The sequence below is a fragment of the Dendrobates tinctorius genome, unplaced genomic scaffold (assembly GCF_039654945.1).
Source record: "Dendrobates tinctorius isolate UK_male_01 unplaced genomic scaffold, ASM3965494v1 ptg000093l, whole genome shotgun sequence".
NCBI classification, from domain to species: Eukaryota; Metazoa; Chordata; class Amphibia; order Anura; family Dendrobatidae; genus Dendrobates; species Dendrobates tinctorius.
Genome location: NW_027361761.1, coordinates 8955718 through 8982500, shown reverse-complemented (window position 1 = coordinate 8982500; position 26783 = coordinate 8955718). Strand labels below are relative to the sequence as shown.

Genomic DNA, 26783 nt, shown 5'->3' with positions numbered 1-26783 from the left:
TAGTGCTATGAAGTTGTGCGGAGTTTACGCTGCTCTTACTGTGACACCTGCTGCAGCCGTCATTGTCTGCAGCGGTCTGGACGCTGCACCTTCTGCTTCATGCTTTCTGTTTTTGGTTGTATTGCGGGGATTAAATGGTTAATCGCAAGTTACAGTATAAGGCATTTAGATATAAAGGCCGCAGATAGCGTTATATTTTCCAAATATTCAATGCTACTATCTATTATCTATATATCTATTATCTATCTATATATCTATTATCTATCTATATATCTATTATCTATCTATTATCTATCTATCTATCTATCTATCTATCTATCTATCTCTATCTATCTATATATCTATTATCTATCTATCTATTATCTATCTATCATCTATCTATCTATCTATCTATCTATCTATCTATCTATCTATCTATCTATCTATCTATCTATCTATCTATCTATCTAATCTATCTCATGGATGTATGAGCCTTTTATACACAGACTGGAGCAGTAGGGGAACCTGTAGCAAAAAATCTCTGGGACTCAGCAGCAAACTGCAAAATATTGCAAATTTTGCAGTAATTAAAAAAAAATAAAAAATGAATTGATCGCCTATATAGTTGTGTGTATTATATGTTTACACCCAAACTGAGCCCAGCTGTGTCTTATCTATACCGCTGTGTGTCTGTGTTTCTACACATGTACTTCTCACAGTGGGAAACCGCAGCCCGCAGGAAGGATTTGGCTTTTCCTGGGGCAGCGCGGTATAGGGAGGGCGCCGGCTCTGCCGTGTGGAACGGGCTGGTGCTGAACGGACAGCACCGCTCCCTGCAGCCCCTGCAGCCCCTGGGCCCTGCACACACCTGACCTTAGCATTACCATCACTATATTACCACATCCCTATGCAGCTCAGATAGGACGAAACTATGTCTACGTGTTACCATGTTTATAAGACCCTTACACCAGTATTATGTATAGCTCTACACGGGATTTGTTTTATACAATTCTCTATATAACATCCAATACTATATGCAAATATGGGACATATCTAATAACATGAGCAGCTCGGGAAACATGTAACCTCCAGCCAAAAACAGACCCAATCACCCCATTATAGGGCAGAATAGGAACAGAAATAGCATATTACACCCAAAGGGACATTATCTATATATTACCTATCTGTATATATATATATATACAGCTAAGCTGTGCACACAGATACAGATCTACTCACATCATTTAGGTGTAATTCTATTGTATATAAATATAATAGAGGAACTAAAAAATTATATATATATATATATATATATATACTGCTCAAAAAATAAAGGGAACACTTAAACATAGGATCCCATGTTTAAGTGATCCCTTTATTTTTTTATTTTTTTTTTGAGCAGTATATATATATATATATATATATATATATATATATATATATGATTTATCTATTATCTTATTATTTATTTTTTTTTTTTTACCTTTTGCTTTGTCTACCCCTTAGAAAGCCAAAGGGGCTGACCCAGAATTAGTGAATAGATCAGGGGTGCAGTTTTCCGATCTGCTGACACGAGCGTCATGAACACATCCACTTTCATCTAGGATGTCTTAAAAGGACACAAAAAACAAAACTCCGTCTAATCTACCATCGCAGGGTGGATCCATTGTTGTCTGCGATCAGGGTAGGGAAAGACTGAGGGTAACGCTGCTCAATGGGAACATTAATAGGAAATTTAATAAAATGTACAAAAAAATATATATAGATATGTGTATATAAATGCGACGCCATGGGAAGCGCTATGTGTCACCCTTTTCCCGAGACCCTCCGCAGTTTGCTGTGAGTAATGTTAAGAGCGATTTTCTAAAAGATTTTACTTTCCGACTTCAGGCCTAGTATCCCATTGGTCCTTTCGTACAGATGGGTGTCGTTCGTCGTTTGAGCGCCTTGTTTTTGGGGGAATGTTCTATCACAAGGCCTGGGATCATAGGGTTCAGATATAATATTTGCAGCTGAAGTGACGCAAAGATCCCGCCGCTATCACTTCTGGTTAATGGCGTGCACCGCATCCCCTCCAGCGCCTCTACTCTCCCCATCACAACCAATAATCTTTACTCTGCCTGCTTCTTGTGTATCGATGCTTTTTGCAGCCTAAGGCACCTACTTTGATATGCTAATATTTCCGAGTAGCAAACTCTGCAGAGATCATATTAATGTTGTTCATACAGAGTCGAGCTTTTGCCTTAGTTGAATATTCAGATAACCAATTTCAAAAGAAATTACTAAGAAGCCGGGCTGCTATTTACAGGAGCAGGCAGTGTTTTTAATCATTAAAAAAAAAAAAAATCAACTTTTTTTTTTGCCAGTTTTTTTTTTGAGAACTGATGCTTAGCTAAAAAGATCAGTGTGTTTTCACAAGAATTGTTTGATAAAAAAAAGTCACACGTGCATCTGTATGGAGTGGAGCTTAATGTATAAGGTGCGGATGAGGCTCTTAATATTTGAAGACAAAGAAAAAAAAAAAAGAATAACGCTGGTGACATTTTGGCCCGTACCGTTTCATGATATCTCGATGATGGAGTCCAAAAAAACTCATGTTCCTCTTTGTGATCATGCAGCCTGGACGCCCCAGGCAAATTTCAAAAAGCTTAAATACTACTATCGCCTCTAGGCCATGAAGAGAGGACAAGACTACCGGCAACAAGGTTTTTTTTCTTCCATTTGCCCTTGGCAACATAAAATACAAACTACTTTGAATCAAAACATTTTTGGGGAATTAATATGATCTGAAATCCTTTCAGTTTTAAAAGATCTTGAGATTGTCAAATCGCTTAGAGGTGACTGACATGCGGATGGCGAGGCATTTACTGCGAGACGGAGTTGTCAGATCTTATTTGGTTTAAAATTCTAGGCCAGGCCTGAATCACTGGAGTAATATCTGCCACTTAGCAGAGGGCCATTCATTGATGCCAGGATGCCAGGGCAAAGGGTTCACTGAAGGCTTCAGTCAACGTAAGCGAGAAGCACCCAACCCATCACTCCATGAGTCTATGCCTGCCAAGTATCAGGGGGTCATTCACCGATGCCAGGGCAAAGGGAACGTAAGTGAGAAGCACCCAACCCATCACTCCATGAGTCTATGTCTGCCAAGTAGCAGGGAGCCATTCACCGCTGCCAGGGCAAAGGGAACATAAGGGAGAAGCACCCAACCCTTCACTCCATGAGTCTATGTCTGCCAAGTATCAGGGGGTCATTCACCGATGCCAGGGCAAAGGGAACGTAAGCGAGAAGCACCCAACCCATCACTCCATGAGTCTATGTCTGCCAAGTATCAGGGGGCCATTCACCAATGCCAGGGTAAAGGGAACATAAGCGAGAAGCACCCAACCCATCACTCCATGAGTCTATGTCTGCCAAGTGACAGGGGGCCATTCACCGATGCCAGGGTAAAGGGAACATAAGTGAGAAGCACCCAACCCTTCACTCCATGAGTCTATGTCTGCCAAGTATCAGGGGGCCATTCACCAATGCCAGGGCAAAGGGAACATAAGTGAGAAGCACCCAATCTATCACTCCATGAGTCTATGTCTGCCAAGTGACAGGGGGCCATTCACCGATGCCAGGGCAAAGGGAACATAAGTGAGAAGCACCCAACCATCACTCCATGAGTCTGTCTGCCAAGTGACAGGGGGCCATTCACCGATGCCAGGGCAAAGGGAACATAAGTGAGAAGCACCCAACCCTTCACTCCATGAGTCTATGTCTGCCAAGTATCAGGGGGCCATTCACCAATGCCAGGGCAAAGGGAACATAAGGGAGAAGCACCCAACCCTTCACTCCATGAGTCTATGTCTGCCAAGTATCAGGGGGCCATTCACCAATGCCAGGGCAAAGGGAATGTAAGCGAGAAGCATCCAACCCATCACTCCATGAGTCTATGTCTGCCAAGTATCAGGGGGCCATTCACCAATGCCAGGGCAAAGGGAACGTAAGTGAGAAGCACCCAACACTTCACTCCATGAGTCTATGTCTGCCAAGTATCAGGGGGCCGTTCACCAATGCCAGGGCAAAGGGAATGTGAGCGAGAAGCACCCAACCCTTCACTCCATGAGTCCATGTCTGCCAAGTATCAGGGGGCCATTCACCAATGCCAGGGCAAAGGGAACATAAGTGAGAAGCACCCAACCCATCACTCCATGAGTCTATGTCTGCCAAGTGACAGGGGGCCATTCACCGATGCCAGGGCAAAGGGAACATAAGTGAGATGCACCCAACCCATCACTCCATGAGTCTATGTCTGCCAAGTGACAGGGGGCCATTCACCGATGCCAGGGCAAAGGGAACATAAGTGAGAAGCACCCAACCCATCACTCCATGAGTCTATGTCTGCCAAGTATCAGGGGGCCATTCACCGATGCCAGGGCAAAGGGAACATAAGTGAGAAGCACCCAACCCATCACTCCATGAGTCTATGTCTGCCAAGTGACAGGGGGCCATTCACCGATGCCAGGGCAAAGGGAACATAAGGGAGAAGCACCCAACCCTTCACTCCATGAGTCTATGTCTGCCAAGTATCAGGGGGCCATTCACCAATGCCAGGGTAAAGGGAACATAAGCGAGAAGCACCCAACCCATCACTCCATGAGTCTATGTCTGCCAAGTGACAGGGGGCCATTCACCGATGCCAGGGCAAAGGGAACGTAAGTGAGAAGCACACAACCCATCACTCCATGAGTCTATGTCTGCCAAGTATCAGGGGGCCGTTCACCGATGCCAGGGCAAAGGGAATGTGAGCGAGAAGCACCCAACACATCACTCCATGAGTCTATTTCTGCCAAGTATCAGGGGGCCATTCACCGATGCCAGGGCAAAGGGAACATAAGGGAGAAGCACTCAACCCTTTACTCCATGAGTCTATGTCTGCCAAGTATCAGGGGGCCATTCACCAATGCCAGGGCAAAGGGAACGTAAGCGAGAAGCATCCAACCCATCACTCCATGAGTCTATGTCTGCCAAGTATCAGGGGGCCATTCACCAATGCCAGGGCAAAGGGAACGTAAATGAGAAGCACCCAACACTTCACTCCATGAGTCTATGTCTGCCAAGTATCAGGGGGCCGTTCACCGATGCCAGGGCAAAGGGAACATAAGCGAGAAGCACCCAACCCATCACTCCATGAGTCTATGTCTGCCAAGTGACAGGGGGCCATTCACCGATGCTAGGGCAAAGGGAACGTAAGTGAGAAGTACACAACCCATCACTCCATGAGTCTATGTCTGCCAAGTATCAGGGGGTTATTCACCGATGCCAGGGCAAAGGGAACATAAGGGAGAAGCACCCAACACATCACTCCATGAGTCTATGTCTGCCAAGTATCAGGGGGCCGTTCACCGATGCCAGGGCAAAGGGAATGTGAGCGAGAAGCACCCAACACATCACTCCATGAGTCTATGTCTGCCAAGTATCAGGGGGCCATTCACCGATGCCAGGGCAAAGGGAACATAAGGGAGAAGCACCCAACCCTTCACTCCATGAGTCTATGTCTGCCAAGTATCAGGGGGCCATTCACCAATGCCAGGGCAAAGGGAACGTAAGCGAGAAGCATCCAACCCATCACTCCATGAGTCTATGTCTGCCAAGTATCAGGGGGCCATTCACCAATGCCAGGGCAAAGGGAACGTAAGTGAGAAGCACCCAACACTTCACTCCATGAGTCTATGTCTGCCAAGTATCAGGGGGCCGTTCACCGATGCCAGGGCAAAGGGAATGTGAGCGAGAAGCACCCAACCCTTCACTCCATGAGTCCATGTCTGCCAAGTATCAGGGGGCCATTCACCAATGCCAGGGCAAAGGGAACGTAAGCGAGAAGCATCCAACCCATCACTCCATGAGTCTATGTCTGCCAAGTATCAGGGGGCCTTTCACCAATGCCACGGCAAAGGGAACGTAAGTGAGAAGCACCCAACACATCACTCCATGAGTCTATGTCTGCCAAGTATCAGGGGGCCATTCACCAATGCCAGGGCAAAGGGAACATAAGTGAGAAGCACCCAACCCTTCACTCCATGAGTCCATGTCTGCCAAGTATCAGGGGGCCATTCACCAATGCCAGGGCAAAGGGAACGTAAGCGAGAAGCATCCAACCCATCACTCCATGAGTCTATGTCTGCCAAGTATCAGGGGGCCACTCACCAATGCCAGGGCAAAGGGAACGTAAGTGAGAAGCACCCAACCCTTCACTCCATGAGTCCATGTCTTCCAAGTATCAGGGGGCCATTCACCAATGCCAGGGCAAAAGGAACGTAAGCGAGAAGCATCCAACCCATCACTCCATGAGTCTATGTCTGCCAAGTATCAGGGGGCCATTCACCGATGCCAGGGTAAAGGGAACGTAAGCGAGAAGCATCCAACCCATCACTCCATGAGTCTATGTCTGCCAAGTATCAGGGGGCCATTCACTGATGCCAGGGTAAAGGGAACGTAAGCGAGAAGCACCCAAACCTTCACTCCATGAGTCTATGTCTGATAAGTAGTAGGAGGGCATTCATCAATGCCAGGACACTAGGGCAAAGTGTGCACTGGAGGCTTCAGTAAAGGTAAGGGAAAATCTTCCAACCCAACACTCCATGAGTCTATGTCTACCGAGCAGCAGGGGGGCATTCACCAATGCAGGATGATAGGGCAAATGGTGCACCAGAGGCTTCAGTCAACGTAAGATAAAAGCACCCAACCCATCACTTCGTTACCCATCCTGAGTTCTTACTGCATCCCTAGACTCATATCTGCCAAGTAGTCAAAGGCCATTCTCCAATGCCAGGATTCCATAGCAAAGGGTGCACTGGAGGGTTCAGTCAATGTAAGGGTAAAGATAAAGTACCCAACCCATCATTTCATGACCCATCATGGGTTCCTACTACATTACTAGACTAATATCTGCCAAGTAGCAGAGGGCCATTCATCAATGCTAGGATGTCAGGACAAAGGCCCACCACTATTTTTAATTTTAATCCAAAGCATAACAAAAATTGATGTTTTAGTCAGAAATGATCGTCAGCAGGAAATGTGGATTACTAAGGAAACAGATACAGTGATCAACACTACTGCAGACTTCGAGATTGCCTTGGGGGTGAGATGTGCTGCACATCATTTTCTGATGAAGGTCTTGTTTGTTCATAACATGAATATTTGTTATGCTTTGAATTACAAGAAAAATTACAAGCATAAAGGAGAGTCACGATTTCTCTATTTTACCTACTACCTTAATAGCCTTATATCTACCAAGTAACAGAGAACCATTCATCGATGCCAGGATGCCAGGTGCACTAAACCCTTCGATCAACATAAGGGAAATGGATCCAACCTATTACTCCATGACCTATATTGCATTCCTGCTACATTACTAGACTTGTATCTGCCAAGTAGTAGCGGGCCATTCATCAATGCCGGGATACGAGGGCCAGGGGTACACTGGAGACTTTAGTCCAGTGATGCAGTAAGAACATAGTATGAGTCTATGGGATGATGTGACGGGTGAGATGCGTCCACCATATGTTGACTGAATCCACCCTACCCATAACTTCATGACTCCCCTTCTTCATTACTCAACTAATATCAACTAAATTGCAGAGAGGGCCATGTGTCAACGCTTGGATTCCCGAGCAAATAGTAGACTGGGGGCTTCCGTTGACATTAATGAAACGTATCTTACCAGTCACTTTATCTCATACGCTCGTAACATGTTGCTACTGCATTTCTAGACTAAGCATAGACCAATATATGCCATCTAGCAGAAGGCCAGGTATCAAGACCAGGATGCCAAAATGAGGGGTGTGTGAGAAACTCCAGTCATTTGGGAAGCACGGTGGCTCAGTAGGTAACACTGGATTTGCAGTGCTGGGGTCCTGGGTGCAAAGCCCAACAAGGACAATATCTGAAAGAAGTTTGTATCTTCTCCCCAGGTTTGTGTGGATTTCCTCTGCGTTCTCCAATTTCCTCCCACACTCCAAAGACATCTAGACAGGGAATATAGGTCTGCCATAAAGTATAAAGTCACTTATCAATGCCAGGATGCCAGGGCATGGGGTATAATCGAGGCATCAGCTGTAACAAGGGAAATACACTCTACCCATCACTTCATCACCATAATCAAAGGTCTAGGGATGACTACACTAATCAATAGAATATTACCTACTAAGGAGAAAGCCATGCCATGACAAGGGGTGGAGTGATGTCTTTAAGGAAGGGAAGGCATCGTCACTTCATCCCTTAGTCTCATACAGTGGGTACAGAAAGTATTCAGACCCCTTTACATTTTTCACTCTGTTTCATTGCAGCCATTTGGTAAATTCAAAAAAGTTCATTTTTTTTCTCATTAATGTACACTCTGCACCCCATCTTGACTGAAAAAAAAACAGAAATGTAGAAATTTTTGCAAATGTATTAAAAAAGAAAAACTGAAATATCACACGGTCATAAGTATTCAGACCCCTTGCTCAGTATTGAGTAGACGCACCTTTTGAGCTAGTACAGCCATGAGTCTTCTTGGGAATGATGCAACAAGTTTTTCACCCCTGGATTTGGGGATCCTCTTCTATTCTTTCTTGCAGATCCTCTCTAGTTCTGTCAGGTTGGATGGTGAAGCCACTCCTTTGTTATTTTAGCTGTGTGCTTAGGGTCATTGTCTTGTTGGATGGTGAACCTTCGGCCAAGTCTGAGGTCCAGAGCATTCTGGAAAAGGTTTTCATCCAGGATATCTCTGTACTTGGCCGCATTCATGTTTCCTTCAATTGCAACCAGTCGTACTGTCCCTGCAGCTAAAAAACACCCCCATAGCATGATGATGCCACCACCATGTTTCACTGTTGGGATTGTAGTGGTCAGGTGATGAGCAGTGCCTGGTTTTCTCCACACATACCACTTAGAATTATCACCAAAAAGTTCTATCTTCGTCCCATCAGACCAGAGAAACTTATTTCTCATTTTATGGGAGTCCTTCATGTGTTTTTTAAGCAAACTCTATGTGGGCTTTCATATGTCTGGCACTGAGGAGAGGCTTCCTTCGGGCCATGCTGCCATAAAGGCTCGACTGGTGGAGAGCTCCAGTGATAGTTGGCTTTGTGGAACTTTCTCCCATCTCCCTACTGCATCTGTGGAGCTCAGCCACAGTGATCTTGGGGTTCTTCTTTACCTCTCTCACCAAGGCTCTTCTCCCACAATTGCTCAGTTTGGCTGGACGGCCAGGTCTAGGAAGACTTCTGGTGGTCCCAAACTTCTTCCATTTAAGGATCATGGAGACCACTGTGCTCTTTGTAACCTTGAGTACTGCAGAAATTCTTGTGTAACCTTGGCCAGATCTGTGCCTTGCCACAATGCTGTCTCTGAGCTCCTTAGCCAGTTCCTTTGACCTCATGATTCTCATTTGGTCTGACATGAACTGTGAGCTGTGGGGTCTTATATAGACAGGTGTGCGCCTTTACAAATCAAGTCCTATCAGTGTAATTAAACACAGATGGACTCCAGTGAAGGAGTAGAACCATCTCAAGGAGGATCACAAGGAAATGGACAGCATGTGACTTAAATATGAGTGTCTGAGAAAAGGGTCTGAAATTAATACTTATGACCATGTGATATTTCAGTTTTTTTCTTTTTAAATACATTTGCACAAATTTCCATATTTCTGTTTTTTTTTTCCTGTCAAGATGGGGCGCAGAGTGGTCATTAATGAGAAAAAAATGAACTTTTTTGAATTTACCAAATGGCCGCAATGAAACAAAGAGTGAAAAATTTAAAGGGGTCTGAATACTTTCTGTACCCACTGTAATATGGTTCTAATGCATAACGATGCTAATATCGGGCAGACATCAATGCCAGGATGCCAGGGTAAAGGGCCAATATAAAGGAAAGGTACCCCACCATTCGCTTCATCCAGTAGACATATACAATGTTCCTACTGCATCATAGACTATAGACTAATCAGAGTATAAAATCTGACACTTAGAAGTTATCACCAGTCATCAACGCCAGGACGCCAAGGAAAAGGGTGGACGGAAGGCTTCAGTCAATATCCTCATCCCGTAGTCATGTTTCCACTCTACAATTTCTAGAGTAATACCAACACTTAGTAGAGAACCATTCATCAATGCCAGGGCAGCCGATGTTCTGGTCTTCAGTCAACATAAGGGAATGGTAGCCTGTCACTTTTTTTCCATAGATTTGCGACATCCCTATACTTGTCCTGTCAAGAGCAAAGAGCCATTATGCCAAGGCAAGGGCCATCCACTACTGCCAAGATGCTAAGGACTCGTGGGAGGCTTTCCTCGTATATAGGTCTGCCCATCACTTCATCCCATCAACAAAGCTACCACTTAGCAGACTTAGCAGACGGCCGATCTTCTAAGACACAATGCCAGGGTGTAGGATGTGAGCGAAACCGGTCAATATAAGACCTTTCACCCATGTAACTTATTCCTCCTGCATTACTAGAATAAGATCACCCACAAAAGAGGGTGTCGTGTATCTATTCCTGAGTGCCATGTATCAATGCCTGGGTGCCATGTATCTATTCCTGGGTGCCATGTATCAATGCCTGGGTGTCATTCATCATTACCTGGATGCCATATATCAATACCTGGGTGCCAAGTATCAATGCCTGGGTGCCATGTATCAATGCCTGGATGCCAGATATCAATGACTGGGTGCCATATATCAATACCTGGGTGCCATGCATCAATGCCTGGGTGCCATGTATCAATGCCTGGGTGCCATGCATCAATGCCTGGGTGTCATATATCAATGCCTGGGTGCCATGTATCAATGCCTGGGTGCCATATATCAATGCCTGGGTGCCATGTATCAATGCCTGGGTGCCATATATCAATGCCTGGGTGTCATGCATCAATTCCTGGGAGCCATATATCTAAGCCTGGGTGCCATGTATCAATGTCTGGGTGCCATATATCAATGCCTGGATGCCATATATCAATGTTTGGGTGTCATATATCAATGCCTGGGTGCCATGTATCAATGCCTGGGTGCCATATATCAATGCCTGGGTGCCATGCATCAATGCCTGGATGCAATGTATCAGTGCCTAGGTCCCATGCATCAATGCCTGGGTGCCATGTATCAATGCCTGGGTGCCACGCATCAATGCCTGGGTGCCATGTATCAATGCCTGGGTGCCATGCATCAATGCCTGGGTGCCATGCATCAATGCCTGGGTGCCATGTATCAATGCCTGGGTGCCATGTATCAATGCCTGGGTGCCATGCATCAATGCCTGGGTGCCATGTATCAATGTCTGGGTGTCATGTATCAATGCCTGGGTGCCATGTATCAATGCCTAGGTGCCATGTATCAATGTCTGGTTGCCATATATCAATACCTGGGTGCCATATATCAATACCTGGGTGCCACGTATCAATGCCTGGGTGCCATGTATCAATGCCTGGGTGCCATGTATCAATGCCTGGGTGCCATGTATCAATGCCTGGGTGCCATGCATCAATGCCTGGGTGCCATGTTTCAATGCCTGGGTGCCATGTATCAATGCCTGGGTGCCATGCATCAATGCCTGGGTGCCATGCATCAATGCCTGGATGCAATGTATCAGTGCCTAGGTGCCATATATCAATGCCTAGGTGCCATGTATCAATGTCTGGGTGCCATGTATCAATGCCTGGGTGCCATGTATCAATGCCTGGGTGCCATGCATCAATGCCTGGGTGCCATTTATCAATGTTTGGGTGTCATATTTCAGTGCCTGGATGCCATATATCAATGCCTGGGTGCCATATATCAATGCCTGGGTGCCATATATCAATGCCTGGGTGCCATGTATCAATGTTTGGGTGTCATATTTCAGTGCCTGGGTGCCATGTATCAATGCCTGGATGCCATATATCAATGCCTGGGTGCCATATATCAATGCCTGGGTGCCATATATCAATGCCTGGGTGCCATATATCAATGTTTGGGTGTCATATTTCAGTGCCTGGGTGCCACAAATCAATGCCTGGATGCCATATTTCAATGTCTGGGTGCCATGTATCAATGCCTGGGTGGCATGTATCAATGCCTGGGTGGCATGTATCAATGCCTGGGTGCCATATTTCAATGTCTGGGTGCCATGTATCAATGCCTGGGCAACTGGGAAAGGGTTATATAATGCAGTTCAGTCATTATAATTGAAAGATCCTCCACCCACCACTTGTTATCATAGACTCATAACGTGTCCCTCTTCACTTGATTGTCACTGCCACTCAGCAGTGTTTCACGTGTCAATGCCAGGATGCCTGGGCGCGTGGTATATAGGGCACCTCAATTAGAAAACAGTCATCCCATAAACGCACATCTTGTTTGTGCTCCACCACTAGCTTAGTATCTGGCAGTACATAGGGCAGTAGATCAGTGCCAGGGCACAGAATGATTAGGCAGCTTTAATTGTTTGTCATTTCATCCCCTTAAAGCATTGGCAAAGCCTGTGCCCACCGCAGCTAATGAATGACAGTGGTCTCTTACCGGGTCTGTGCCCACCGCAGCTAATGAATGACAGTGGTCTCTTACCGGGCCTGTGCCCACCGCAACTAATGAATGACAGTGGTCTCTTACCGGGTCTGTGCCCACCACAGCTAATGAATGACAGTGGTCTCGTACCGGGCCTGTGCCCACCGCAACTAATGAATGACAGTAGTCTCTTACCGGGTCTGTGCCCACCGCAGCTAATGAATGACAGTGGTCTCTTACCGGGTCTGTGCCCACCGCAGCTAATGAATGACAGTGGTCTCATACCGGGCCTGTGCCCACCGCAACTAATGAATGACAGTGGTCTCTTACCGGGTCTGTGCCCACCGCAGCTAATGAATGACAGTGGTCTCTTACCGGGCCTGTGCCCACCGCAACTAATGAATGACAGTGGTCTCTTACCGGGTCTGTGCCCACCACAGCTAATGAATGACAGTGGTCTCGTACCGGGCCTGTGCCCACCGCAACTAATGAATGACAGTAGTCTCTTACCGGGTCTGTGCCCACCGCAGCTAATGAATGACAGTGGTCTCTTACCGGGTCTGTGCCCACCGCAGCTAATGAATGACAGTGGTCTCTTACCGGGCCTGTGCCCACCGCAACTAATGAATGACAGTGGTCTCTTACCGGGTCTGTGCCCACCACAGCTAATGAATGACAGTGGTCTCTTACCGGGCCTGTGCCCACCGCAACTAATGAATGACAGTGGTCTCTTACCGGGCCTGTGCCCACCGCAACTAATGAATGACAGTGGTCTCTTACCGGGTCTGTGCCCACCACAGCTAATGAATGACAGTGGTCTCTTACCGGGTCTGTGCCCACCACAGCTAATGAATGACAGTGGTCTCTTACCGGGCCTGTGCCCACCGCAACTAATGAATGACAGTGGTCTCTTACCGGGCCTGTGCACACCGCAGCTAATGAATAACAGTGGTCTCTTGCCGGGCCTGTGCCCACCGCAGCTAATGAATGACAGTGGTCTCTTACCGGGTCTGTGCCCATCGCATCTAATGAATGACAGTGGTCTCTTACCGGGCCTGTGCCCACCGCAGCTAATGAATGACAGTGGTCTCTTACCGGGCCTGTACCCACTGCAACTAATGAATGACAGTGGTCTCTTACCGGGCCTGTGCCCACTGCAGCTAATGAATGACACTGGGCTTTTACCGGGCCTGTACCCACCGCAACTAATGAATGACAGTGGTCTCTTACCGGGCCTGTGCCCACCGCAACAAATGAATGACAGTGGTCTCTTACCGGGCCTGTGCCCACTGCAGCTAATGAATGACACTGGACTTTTACCGGGCCTGTACCCACCGCAGCTAATGAATGACAGTGGTCTCTTACCGGGCCTGTGCCCACCGCAGCTAATGAATGACAGTGGTCTCGTACCAGGTCTATGCCCACCTCAACTAATGAATGACAGTGCTCTCTTACCGGGCCTATGCCCACCGCAGCTAATGAGTGACAGTGGTCTCTTACCCGGTCTGTGCCCACTGCAGCTAATGAATGACAGTGGTCTCTTACCGGGTCTGTGCCCACCGCAGCTAATGAATGACAGTGGTCTCTTACCGGGTCTGTGCCCACCGCAGCTAATGAATGACAGTGGTCTCTTACCGGGCCTGTGCCCACCGCAACTAATGAATGACAGTGGTCTCTTACCGGGTCTGTGCCCACCACAGCTAATGAATGACAGTGGTCTCTTACCGGGCCTGTGCCCACCGCAACTAATGAATGACAGTGGTCTCGTACCGGGCCTGTGCCCACCGCAACTAATGAATGACAGTAGTCTCTTACCGGGTCTGTGCCCACCGCAGCTAATGAATGACAGTGGTCTCTTACCGGGTCTGTGCCCACCGCAGCTAATGAATGACAGTGGTCTCTTACCGGGCCTGTGCCCACCGCAACTAATGAATGACAGTGGTCTCTTACCGGGCCTGTGCCCACCGCAACTAATGAATGACAGTGGTCTCTTATCGGGTCTGTGCCCACCACAGCTAATGAATGACAGTGGTCTCTTACCGGGTCTGTGCCCACCACAGCTAATGAATGACAGTGGTCTCTTACCGGGCCTGTGCCCACCGCAACTAATGAATGACAGTGGTCTCTTACCGGGCCTGTGCACACCGCAGCTAATGAATAACAGTGGTCTCTTGCCGGGCCTGTGCCCACCGCAGCTAATGAATGACAGTGGTCTCTTACCGGGTCTGTGCCCATCGCATCTAATGAATGACAGTGGTCTCTTACCGGGCCTGTGCCCACCGCAGCTAATGAATGACAGTGGTCTCTTACCGGGCCTGTACCCACTGCAACTAATGAATGACAGTGGTCTCTTACCGGGCCTGTGCCCACTGCAGCTAATGAATGACACTGGGCTTTTACCGGGCCTGTACCCACCGCAACTAATGAATGACAGTGGTCTCTTACCGGGCCTGTGCCCACCGCAACAAATGAATGACAGTGGTCTCTTACCGGGCCTGTGCCCACTGCAGCTAATGAATGACACTGGACTTTTACCGGGCCTGTACCCACCGCAACTAATGAATGACAGTGGTCTCTTACCGGGCCTGTGCCCACCGCATCTAATGAATGACAGTGGTCTCTTACCGGGCCTGTTCCCACCGCAGCTAATGAATGACAGTGGTCTCTTACCGGGCCTGTACCCACTGCAACTAATGAATGACAGTGGTCTCTTACCGGGTCTGTGCCCACCGCAGCTAATGAATGACACTGGGCTTTTACCGGGCCTGTGCCCACCGCATCTAATGAATGACAGTGGTCTCTTACCGGGCCTGTGCCCACCGCAGCTAATGAATGACAGTGGTCTCTTACCGGGTCTGTGCCCACTGCAGCTAATGAATGACAGTGGTCTCTTACCGGGTCTGTGCCCACCTCAACTAATGAATGACAGTGCTCTCTTACCGGGTCTGTGCCCACCGCAGCTAATGAATGACAGTGGTCTCTTACCGGGCCTGTGCCCACCGCAGCTAATGAATGACAGTGGTCTCGTACCAGGTCTATGCCCACCTCAACTAATGAATGACAGTGCTCTCTTACCGGGCCTATGCCCACCGCAGCTAATGAGTGACAGTGCTCTCTTACCCGGTCTGTGCCCACTGCAGCTAATGAATGACAGTGGTCTCTTACCGGGTCTGTGCCCACCGCAGCTAATGAGTGACAGTGGTCTCTTACCCGGGTCTGTGCCCACCGCAACTAATGAATGACAGTGGTCTCTTACCGGGCCTGTGCCCACTGCAGCTAATGAATGACAGTGGTCTCTTACCCGGTCTGTGCCCACCGCAACTAATGAATGACAGTGGTCTCTTACCGGGCCTGTGCCCACCGCAACTAATGAATGACAGTGGTCTCTTACCGGGTCTGTGCCCACCTCAACTAATGAATGACAGTGGTCTCTTACCGGGCCTGTGCCCAGCGCAACTAATGAATGACAGTGGTCTCTTACCAGGTCTGTGCCCACCTCAACTAATGAATGACAGTGGTCTCTTACCGGGCCTGTGCCCACCGCAGCTAATGAATGACAGTGGTCTCTTACCGGGTCTGTGCCCACCTCAACTAATGAATGACAGTGGTCTCTTACCGGGTCTGTGCCCAGTGCAACTAATGAATGACAGTGGGCTCTTACCGGGCCTGTGCCCACTGCAGCTAATGAATGACAGTGGTCTCTTACCGGACCTGTGCCCACCGCAACTAATGAATGACAGTGGTCTCTTACCGGGTCAGTGCCCACCGCAACTAATGAATGACAGTGGTCTCTTACCGGGCATGTACCCACTGCAGCTAATGAATTACAGTGGTCTCTTACCGGGCCTGTGCCCACTGCAGCTAATGAATTACAGTGGTCTCTTACCGGGTCAGTGCCCACCGCAACTAATGAATGACAGTGGTCTCTTACCGGGCCTGTACCCACTGCAGCTAATGAATTACAGTGGTCTCTTACCGGGCCTGTGCCCACCGCAACTAATGAATGACAGTGGTCTCTTACCGGGCCTGTGCCCACCGCAGCTAATGAATGACAGTGGTCTCTTACCGGGCCTGTACCCACTGCAGCTAATGAATGACAGTGGTCTCTTTCCGGGCCTGTGCCCACTGCAGCTAATGAATGACAGTGGTCTCTTACCAGGCCTGTGCCCACTGCAGCTAATGAATGACAGTGGTCTCTTACCGGGTCTGTGCCCAACGCAACTAATGAATGACAGTGGTTTCTTACCGGGCCTGTGCCCACCGCAATTAATGAATGACAGTGGTCTCTTACCGGGCCTGTGCCCACCGCAGCTAATGAATGACAGTGGTCTCTTACCGGGTCTGTGCTCACCTCAACTAATGAATGACAGTGGTCTCTTACCGGGTCTGTGCTCACCTCAACTAATGAATGACAGTGGTCTCTTACCGGGCCTGTGCCCACCGCAGCTAATGAATGACAGTGGTCTCTTACCGGGTCTGTGCCCACCGCAGCTAATGAATGACAGTGGTCTCTTACCGGGTCTGTGCTCACCTCAACTAATGAATGACAGTGGTCTCTTACCGGGCCTGTGCCCACCGCAGCTAATGAATGACAGTGGTCTCTTACCGGGCCTGTACCCTCCGCAGCTAATGAATGACAGTGGTCTCTTTCCGGGTCTGTGCCCACTGAAACTAATGAATGACAGTGGTCTCTTACCGGGCCTGTACCCACTGCAGCTAATGAATGACTGGTCTCTTTCCGGGTCTGTGCCCACCGCTACTAATGAATGACAGTGGGCTCTTACCGGGCCTGTGCCCACTGCAACTAATGAATCACAGTGGTCTCTTACCGGGTCTGTGCCCATCGCAACTAATGAATCACAGTGGTCTCTTACCGGGTCTGTGCCCACCGCAGCTAATGAATGACAGTGGTCTCTTTCCGGGTCTGTGCCCACCGCTACTAATGAATGACAGTGGGCTCTTACCGGGTCTGTGCCCACCGCTACTAATGAATGACAGTGGGCTCTTACCGGGTCTGTGCCCATCGCAACTAATGAATCACAGTGGTCTCTTACCGGGCCTGTACCCACTGCAGCTAATGAATGACAGTGGTCTCTTTCCGGGTCTGTGCCCACCGCTACTAATGAATGACAGTGGGCTCTTACCGGGTCTGTGCCCACCGCTACTAATGAATGACAGTGGGCTCTTACCGGGTCTGTGCCCATCGCAACTAATGAATCACAGTGGTCTCTTACCGTGTCTGTGCCCACCGCAGCTAATGAATGGCAGTGGTCTCTTATCGGGTCTGTGCCCACCGCAACTAATGAATCACAGTGGTCTCTTACCGGGTCTGTGCCCACCGCAACTAATGAATCACAGTGGTCTCTTACCGGGTCTGTGCCCACCGCAATTAATGAATGACAGTGGTCTCTTACCGGGCCTGTGCCCACCGCAGCTAATGAATGACAGTGGTCTCTTACCGGGTCTGTGCTCACCTCAACTAATGAATGACAGTGGTCTCTTACCGGGTCTGTGCTCACCTCAACTAATGAATGACAGTGGTCTCTTACCGGGCCTGTGCCCACCGCAGCTAATGAATGACAGTGGTCTCTTACCGGGTCTGTGCCCACCGCAGCTAATGAATGACAGTGGTCTCTTACCGGGTCTGTGCTCACCTCAACTAATGAATGACAGTGGTCTCTTACCGGGCCTGTGCCCACCGCAGCTAATGAATGACAGTGGTCTCTTACCGGGCCTGTACCCTCCGCAGCTAATGAATGACAGTGGTCTCTTTCCGGGTCTGTGCCCACTGCAACTAATGAATGACAGTGGTCTCTTACCGGGCCTGTACCCACTGCAGCTAATGAATGACAGTGGTCTCTTTCCGGGTCTGTGCCCACCGCTACTAATGAATGACAGTGGGCTCTTACCGGGCCTGTGCCCACTGCAACTAATGAATCACAGTGGTCTCTTACCGGGTCTGTGCCCATCGCAACTAATGAATCACAGTGGTCTCTTACCGGGTCTGTGCCCACCGCAGCTAATGAATGACAGTGGTCTCTTTCCGGGTCTGTGCCCACCGCTACTAATGAATAACAGTGGGCTCTTACCGGGTCTGTGCCCACCGCTACTAATGAATGACAGTGGGCTCTTACCGGGTCTGTGCCCATCGCAACTAATGAATCACAGTGGTCTCTTACCGGGCCTGTACCCACTGCAGCTAATGAATGACAGTGGTCTCTTTCCGGGTCTGTGCCCACCGCTACTAATGAATGACAGTGGGCTCTTACCGGGTCTGTGCCCACCGCTACTAATGAATGACAGTGGGCTCTTACCGGGTCTGTGCCCATCGCAACTAATGAATCACAGTGGTCTCTTACCGTGTCTGTGCCCACCGCAGCTAATGAATGGCAGTGGTCTCTTATCGGGTCTGTGCCCACCGCAACTAATGAATGACAGTGGGCTCTTACCGGGCCTGTGCCCACCGCAACTAATGAATGACAGTGGTCTCTTACCGGGTCTGTGCCCACCGCAACTAATGAATCACAGTGGTCTCTTACCGGGTCTGTGCCCACCGCAACTAATGAATGACAGTGGGCTCTTACCGGGCCTGTGCCCACTGCAACTAATGAATGACAGTGGGCTCTTACCGGGCCTGTGCCCACCGCAGCTAATGAATGACAGTGGTCTCTTACCGGGTCTGTGCCCACCGCAACTAATGAATCACAGTGGTCTCTTACCGGGTCTGTGCCCACCGCAACTAATGAATGACAGTGGGCTCTTACCGGGCCTGTGCCCACCGCAACTAATGAATGACAGTGGTCTCTTACCGGGTCTGTGCCCACCGCAACTAATGAATGACAGTGGGCTCTTACCGGGTCTGTGCCCACCGCAACTAATGAATGACAGTGGTCTCTTACCGGGTCTGTGCCCACCGCAACTAATGAATCACAGTGGTCTCTTACCTGGTCTGTGCCCACCGCAGCTAATGAATGACAGTGGTCTCTTACCGGGTCTGTGCCCACCGCAGCTAATGAATGACAGTGGTCTCTTACTGGGCCTGTGCCAAACGCAGCTAATGAATGACAGTGGTCTCTTACCGGGTCTGTACCCACTGCAGCTAATGTATGACAGTGGTCTCTTACTGGGTCTGTGCCCACCGCAATTAATGAATGACAGTGGTCTCTTACCGGGCCTGTGCACACTGCAGCTAATGAATGACAGTGGTCTCTTACCGGGTCTGTGCCCACCGCAGCTAATGAATGACAGTGGTCTCTTAAAGGGTCTGTGCCCATCGCAGCTAATGAACGACAGTGGTCTCTTACCGGGTCTGTGCCCACCGCAGCTAATGAATGACAGTGGTCTCTTACCGGGTCTGCGCCCACTGCAGCTAATGAACGACAGTGGTCTCTTACCGGGCCTGTGCCCACCGCAACTAATGAATGACAGTGGTCTCTTAAAGGGTCTGTGCCCATCGCAGCTAATGAACGACAGTGGTCTCTTACCGGGCCTGTGCCCATCGCAGCTAATGAATGACAGTGGTCTCTTACCGGGTCTTTATGGAGAGCCTGTTATACGGGTGTAATGTTAGGGGCAGAAATCCCCTGTACTTCCTGTACTATTAGCTCCTATGTGCGGTTACATAAAGGTGCATTATTGTTGGGTGACATTACCACTGTGGACACTTTTGGTTTAGGACAATTTTTTATTTGTATTTTACTTCTCAAAGGAAAAACTAAATGCAGAGAAGCCATATTGTTTGAAAAGGCAAATCATAGACCAGTTTTTCCCCACTATAGTAAAGTATGGTGTAGTATAGTGCACTGTAGTATAGTACAGTGTAGTGTAATGTAGTATTTTATGGTGTTGTCACAATCCATTTTTGGGTTTGTGGCAGCTCTGGTTCCACTATAATTTAAATGTAGCTTTTTATCCTTTCAGGCCAGCAGGGGTTAATGTCAGTTTTCCTTGCTGGCAGCTTGCTGCAGCTGCTGAGTTGCTAGGTCAGCTGATGTTCGGTGACCACTCCCACCATCCTTTAAATAGTCACCTGATGCATCAGCTGACTGTTGGTGATCGTTATTCTATGCAGACGAGCTCTGTAGTGTGCAGCTCTCTGGTGTCAGCGCTGTATCAGCTACTTCTGGCGTTCGGGGTCATGTTTCCATGTCCTCTGTGGTGTGGAGCATGGCAGCAGTGCCTGGAGCTAAGTTTTGTGTTTTTACCTTGCCTGGCTCATGCTTGGCTCTACCCCCTGTGTTTGTACCATCTGCAGTGATGACGCTAGTGCCCATGCCGGCCAGTGCATTAGCCATGGCAGTATGAGGTGACAGCGAGGGACTAGGTTCGTGATAGAAGCAGGAGGAAGGACCCGCTTAGGGCATTAGGGGAGTGCGGGGACAGGCTCAGGTTGGAGCTCAGGAGGTGTCCCATCCCTCATTCCCTCTTGTTAGGGTTTTCCTCTCCCCTTTATCATCCCGTTGAGTGTGTGTTGTGCCGTCCGCTGACTGAACCCCTGTGGGGTCGCCACAGGTGTAGTATAGTACAGTGTAGTGTAGTGTAATGTAATGTAGTATAGTATAGTGTAGTATAGTACAGTGCAGTATAGTGCAGTGTAATATAGTATAGTATGGTGTAGTATAGCATAGTACAGTGTAGTGTAGTATAGTCCAGTATAGTATGGTGCAGTATACTACAGTGTAGTGTAGTGCAGTATAGTATAGTGTAATGTAGTATAGTGCAGTATAGTATGGTGCAGTGTAGTATAGTGTAGTGTAGTATGGTGTAGTATAGCATAGTGCAGTAAAATAGAGTAGTATAGTGTAGTGTAGTGTAATATAGTTAAGAGCAGTATATTATAGTATAGTACAGTATAGTTTAGCATAGTATGGTTTCGTACAGTGTAGTGTAGTACAGTAAAGTGTATAGCAGTATAGAATAGTGTAGTGTACTGTAGTTTAGAGTAGTATAGCATAGTATAGTACAATACAGTTTAGTGTAATATAGTATGGTTTTGTACAATGTAGTGTAACGTAGTATAATGTAGTACAGTATAGTGTAATACCGTGCAGTGTAATGCATTATAGTTTAGTGCAACACGATGTAGTGTAATATAGTTTAGAGCAGTATATTATGGAGCACGGAATAGGAGGAAAGACCTATGATGTCATCAAAAGCTCCTACAGCGAGAACCGCTGCAGCGTGAGTGTGAATGGCAGAAGAACGTCTGAATTCCAGCAGAGCCGTGGAGTCAGACAGGGCTGCACCATAAGTCCAACGCTCTTCAACATTTACATCAATGAGCTGGCCACCGCTCTAGAATCTTCCACAGCACCAGGTCTCACACTCCATGACTCCCAGGTGAAATTTTTGCTGTATTCAGATGACCTACTGCTGCTGTCACCAACAGAGAAAGGTCTCCAAGAAAACCTGAAAATCTTGGAGAAATTCAGCACCACCTGGGCACTACCGATCAATGCAAAGAAAACCAACATCATGGTGTTCCAGAAAAGGAAACCAAGATCGAACCAACACCTTCCATTTGTGCTAAACAACTGCGCTCTTACAGAAACGGACAAATATACAGTACCTACCTGGGCCTGGAAATTCACTAGTCAGGGGGCTTCAAACAAGCCATAGAGACCCTGAAGGACAAGGCCTGCAAAACCTTCTATGCCATCCGAAGGAAACTCTACCATCTGAAGCCATTAGTGAGGGTCTGGTTAAAAATCTTCGATGCCATAATCACCCCAATCCTCCTGTACGGCAGTGAAGTCTGGGGTCCTCACACATACCCAGACTAGTCAAAGTGGGATTCCAGTCCAACAGAAATATTCCACCTGGAATTCTGTAAACACCTTCTCCAGGTCCATCAGAGCACCATCAACAGTGCCTGACGGGCTGAGCTGGGCAGATTCCCACTGCACCTAGCGGTCCTGAAGAGGGAGCTGTCCTTCCAGGCTCACCTACAGAGTAGCAACCCAAGCTCTCATCACCATAAAGCCATGCTACATGTAGGTGGTCTCCACAAACCAGGACCCCTGGAACAGCCCACCCAAACCCAATCTGACCGAACCTTCAACCATAGGAACCAGACAAAAGCCAGAATCAGGAAGATGGTAGATGAGGGGCAGGAGATGTACGTCAGTGACTGGAAGAACGAGATCAGCAGCTGTCAGAAACTGACCATGTACCAGAGTCTACAGAGAGACTACAGACTGGCCCCATATCTGGAGAAACTCTCGGACCCCAGAGACCGACAGATCCTGAGCCGCTATAGACTCAGTGCCCACAATCTGGCCATCGAGGTCGGCCGGCACAAACAGAGCTACAAGCCCAGGGAAGACAGATTGTGCCTACACTGTGACCTGGAGGCCCTGGAGGATGAGACCCACTTCCTGCTACACTGCACCAAATACTCAGCAGTGAGGGACGCTCTCCTCAGGAGACTATCCAATCTCTTCCCGGATTTCAGCTCCATGAAGTAGGAAGAGAAAACATATATCCTGCTGGGGGAAGAACAAAGAGCGGTGGAGATAGCAGCGCAATATGTGAGCGCATGCTATAGGCTGCGAGAAAGACAACCATGATATGCCATGGACTTCCTTACCCCCACCCTGTACCCCATCCATCGTTCCTTCAGTCCCCTCCATTATCCCCACAGTCCCTACTCCCTATTCCGTTCTGTACACTTGCTTTGGCAAAACTAATGTTTATTTGGTCCTGCCAATAAAGCTTCTTTGAATTGAATTGTATAGTACAGTGTACAGTACAGTGTAGTTTAGCATAGTATGATTTCTTACAGTGTAGTGTATAGCAGTATAGTACAGTGTAGTGGAGTATAGTGTATAGCAGTATAGTATAGTACAGTATAGTGTATAGCAGTATATTATATTGTAGTACAGTATAGTGTATAGCAGTATTGTATAGTACAGTGTAGTGTATAGCAGTATAGTATTGTGTAGTAGAGTATAGTGTATAGCAGTATAGTATTGTGTAGTGTATAGCAGTATAGTATTATGTAGTACAGTATAGTGTATAGCAGTATAGTATAGTGTAGTGTATAACAGTATAGTATTGTGTAGTACAGTATAGTGTATAGCAGTATAGTATTGTGTAGTGCAGTATAGTGTATAGCAGTATAGTATAGTCTATAGCAGAATAGTATTGTGTAGTACGGTATAGTGTATAGCAGTATAGTATAGTACAGTATAATGTATAGCAGTATAGTATTGTATAGTGCGGTATAGTGTATAGCAGTATAGTATAGTACAGTATAGTGTATAGCAGTATAGTATAGTACAGTATAGTGTATAGCAGTATAGTATTGTATAGTACAGTACAGTGTATAGCAGTATAGTATAGTATAGTGCGGTATAGTGTATAGCAGTATAGTATAGTATAGTATAGTACAGTATAGTGTATAGCAGTATAGTATTGTATAGTACAGTATAGTGTATAGCAGTATAGTATAGTACAGTATAGTGTATAGCAGAATAGTATTGTGTAGTGCGGTATAGTGTATAGCAGTATAGTATAGTACAGTATAGTGTATAGCAGTATAGTATAGTACAGTATAGTGTATAGCAGTATAGTATTGTATAGTACAGTACAGTGTATAGCAGTATAGTATAGTATAGTGCGGTATAGTGTATAGCAGTATAGTATAGTATAGTATAGTACAGTATAGTGTATAGCAGTATAGTATTGTATAGTACAGTACAGTGTATAGCAGTATAGCATAGTATAGTGCGGTATAGTGTATAGCAGTATAGTATAGTACAGTATAGTGTATAGCAGTAGAGTATTGTGTAGTGCGGTATAGTGTATAGCAGTATAGTATAGTACAGTATAGTGTATAGCAGTATAGTATTGTATAGTACAGTACAGTGTATAGCAGTATAGTATAGTATAGTGCGGTATAGTGTATAGCAGTATAGTATAGTATAGTACAGTATAGTGTATAGCAGTATAGTATTGTATAGTACAGTATAGTGTATAGCAGTATAGTATAGTACAGTACAGTGTATAGCAGTATAGTATTGTGTAGTACGGTATAGTGTATAAGCAGTATAGTATTGTGTAGTGCGGTATAGTGTATAGCAGTATAGTATAGTATAGTACAGTGTAGTGTATAGCAGTATAGTATTGTGTAGTGCGGTATAGTGTATAGCAGTATAGTATAGTACAGTATAGTGTATAGCAGAATAGTATTGTGTAGTACGGTATAGTGTATAGCAGTATAGTATAGTACAGTGTAGTGTTTAGCAGTATAGTATTGTGTAGTGCGGTATAGTGTATAGCAGTATAGTATAGTACAGTATAGTGTATAGCAGTATAGTATTGTGTAGTACGGTATAGTGTATAGCAGCATAGTATAGTACAGTATAGTGTTTAGCAGTATAGTATTGTGTAGTGCGGTATAGTGTATAGCAGTATAGTATAGTACAGTATAGTGTATAGCAGTATAGTATTGTATAGTACAGTATAGTGTATAGCAGTATAGTATAGTACAGTATAGTGTATAGCAGAATAGTATTGTGTAGTGCGGTATAGTGTATAGCAGTATAGTATAGTACAGTATAGTGTATAGCAGTATAGTATAGTACAGTATAGTGTATAGCAGTATAGTATTGTATAGTACAGTACAGTGTATAGCAGTATAGTATAGTATAGTGCGGTATAGTGTATAGCAGTATAGTATAGTATAGTACAGTATAGTGTATAGCAGTATAGTATTGTATAGTACAGTACAGTGTATAGCAGTATAGCATAGTATAGTGCGGTATAGTGTATAGCAGTATAGTATAGTACAGTATAGTGTATAGCAGTAGAGTATTGTGTAGTGCGGTATAGTGTATAGCAGTATAGTATAGTACAGTATAGTGTATAGCAGTATAGTATTGTATAGTACAGTACAGTGTATAGCAGTATAGTATAGTATAGTGCGGTATAGTGTATAGCAGTATAGTATAGTATAGTACAGTATAGTGTATAGCAGTATAGTATTGTATAGTACAGTATAGTGTATAGCAGTATAGTATAGTACAGTACAGTGTATAGCAGTATAGTATTGTGTAGTACGGTATAGTGTATAAGCAGTATAGTATTGTGTAGTGCGGTATAGTGTATAGCAGTATAGTATAGTATAGTACAGTGTAGTGTATAGCAGTATAGTATTGTGTAGTGCGGTATAGTGTATAGCAGTATAGTATAGTACAGTATAGTGTATAGCAGAATAGTATTGTGTAGTACGGTATAGTGTATAGCAGTATAGTATAGTACAGTGTAGTGTTTAGCAGTATAGTATTGTGTAGTGCGGTATAGTGTATAGCAGTATAGTATAGTACAGTATAGTGTATAGCAGTATAGTATTGTGTAGTACGGTATAGTGTATAGCAGCATAGTATAGTACAGTATAGTGTTTAGCAGTATAGTATTGTGTAGTGCGGTATAGTGTATAGCAGTATAGTATAGTACAGTATAGTGTTTAGCAGAATAGTATTGTGTAGTACGGTATAGTGTATAGCAGCATAGTATAGTACAGTGTAGTGTATAGCAGTATAGTATTGTGTAGTGCGGTATAGTGTATAGCAGTATAGTATAGTACAGTGTAGTGTATAGCAGTATAGTATAGTACAGTACAGTATAGTGTATAGCAGTATAGTATTGTGTAGTACGGTATAGTGTATAGCAGTATAGTACAGTACAGTGTAGTTTAGCATAGTATGGTCTCTTACAGTGTAGTGTATAGCGGTATAGTATAGTATAGCAGTATAGCACAGTACAGTGTAGTTTAGCATAGTATGGTTTTTACAGTGTAGTGTATAGCAGCATAGTATAGTACAGTGTAGTGTATAGCAGTATAGTTTAGTGTAGTGTTGTGCAGTGCAGGCTTTTATGGTTTAGTGTAGTGTAGAGTAATGTTGTATCAGAACATAGTAAAATGTATGAACTGGTTACGGACATTGCAGTCACAGCCATATCCCGCAGCCTGACGGGGCCTATAAGGTTCCTCTGTCCCAACAGCAGGAGACAGCATTAATAATAATTTGTACAGACTTTTAATTACAGTCCCAGAGCTATAAATCAGCATATTACAATGTGGTTTAGTATAGAAAATGTTAAAATACAGTAAAATGATATCAGCTTAATTGCAATTTTCAATCTGTTCACAATTTATAGAATTCATCTGTCCGGGCAACACAAATTTACAGGAATTAACATTTACCGCTGACTTTGTCTCTGATGACTTCTGTGTTGTGGGTTTGACAAAAATATTCACATAAAATTACAATAAGAAAAGCAAAGGACACAGACCG

General features: G+C 46.4%; 1 protein-coding gene across 1 annotated transcript in view; it reads left to right on the top strand.

Annotated features, from left to right (window-relative positions):
- Positions 1 to 26783, top strand: part of TFAP2D (transcription factor AP-2 delta) — a 68774-nt gene that overhangs the window by 5502 nt on the left and 36489 nt on the right. The window lies entirely within an intron of this gene.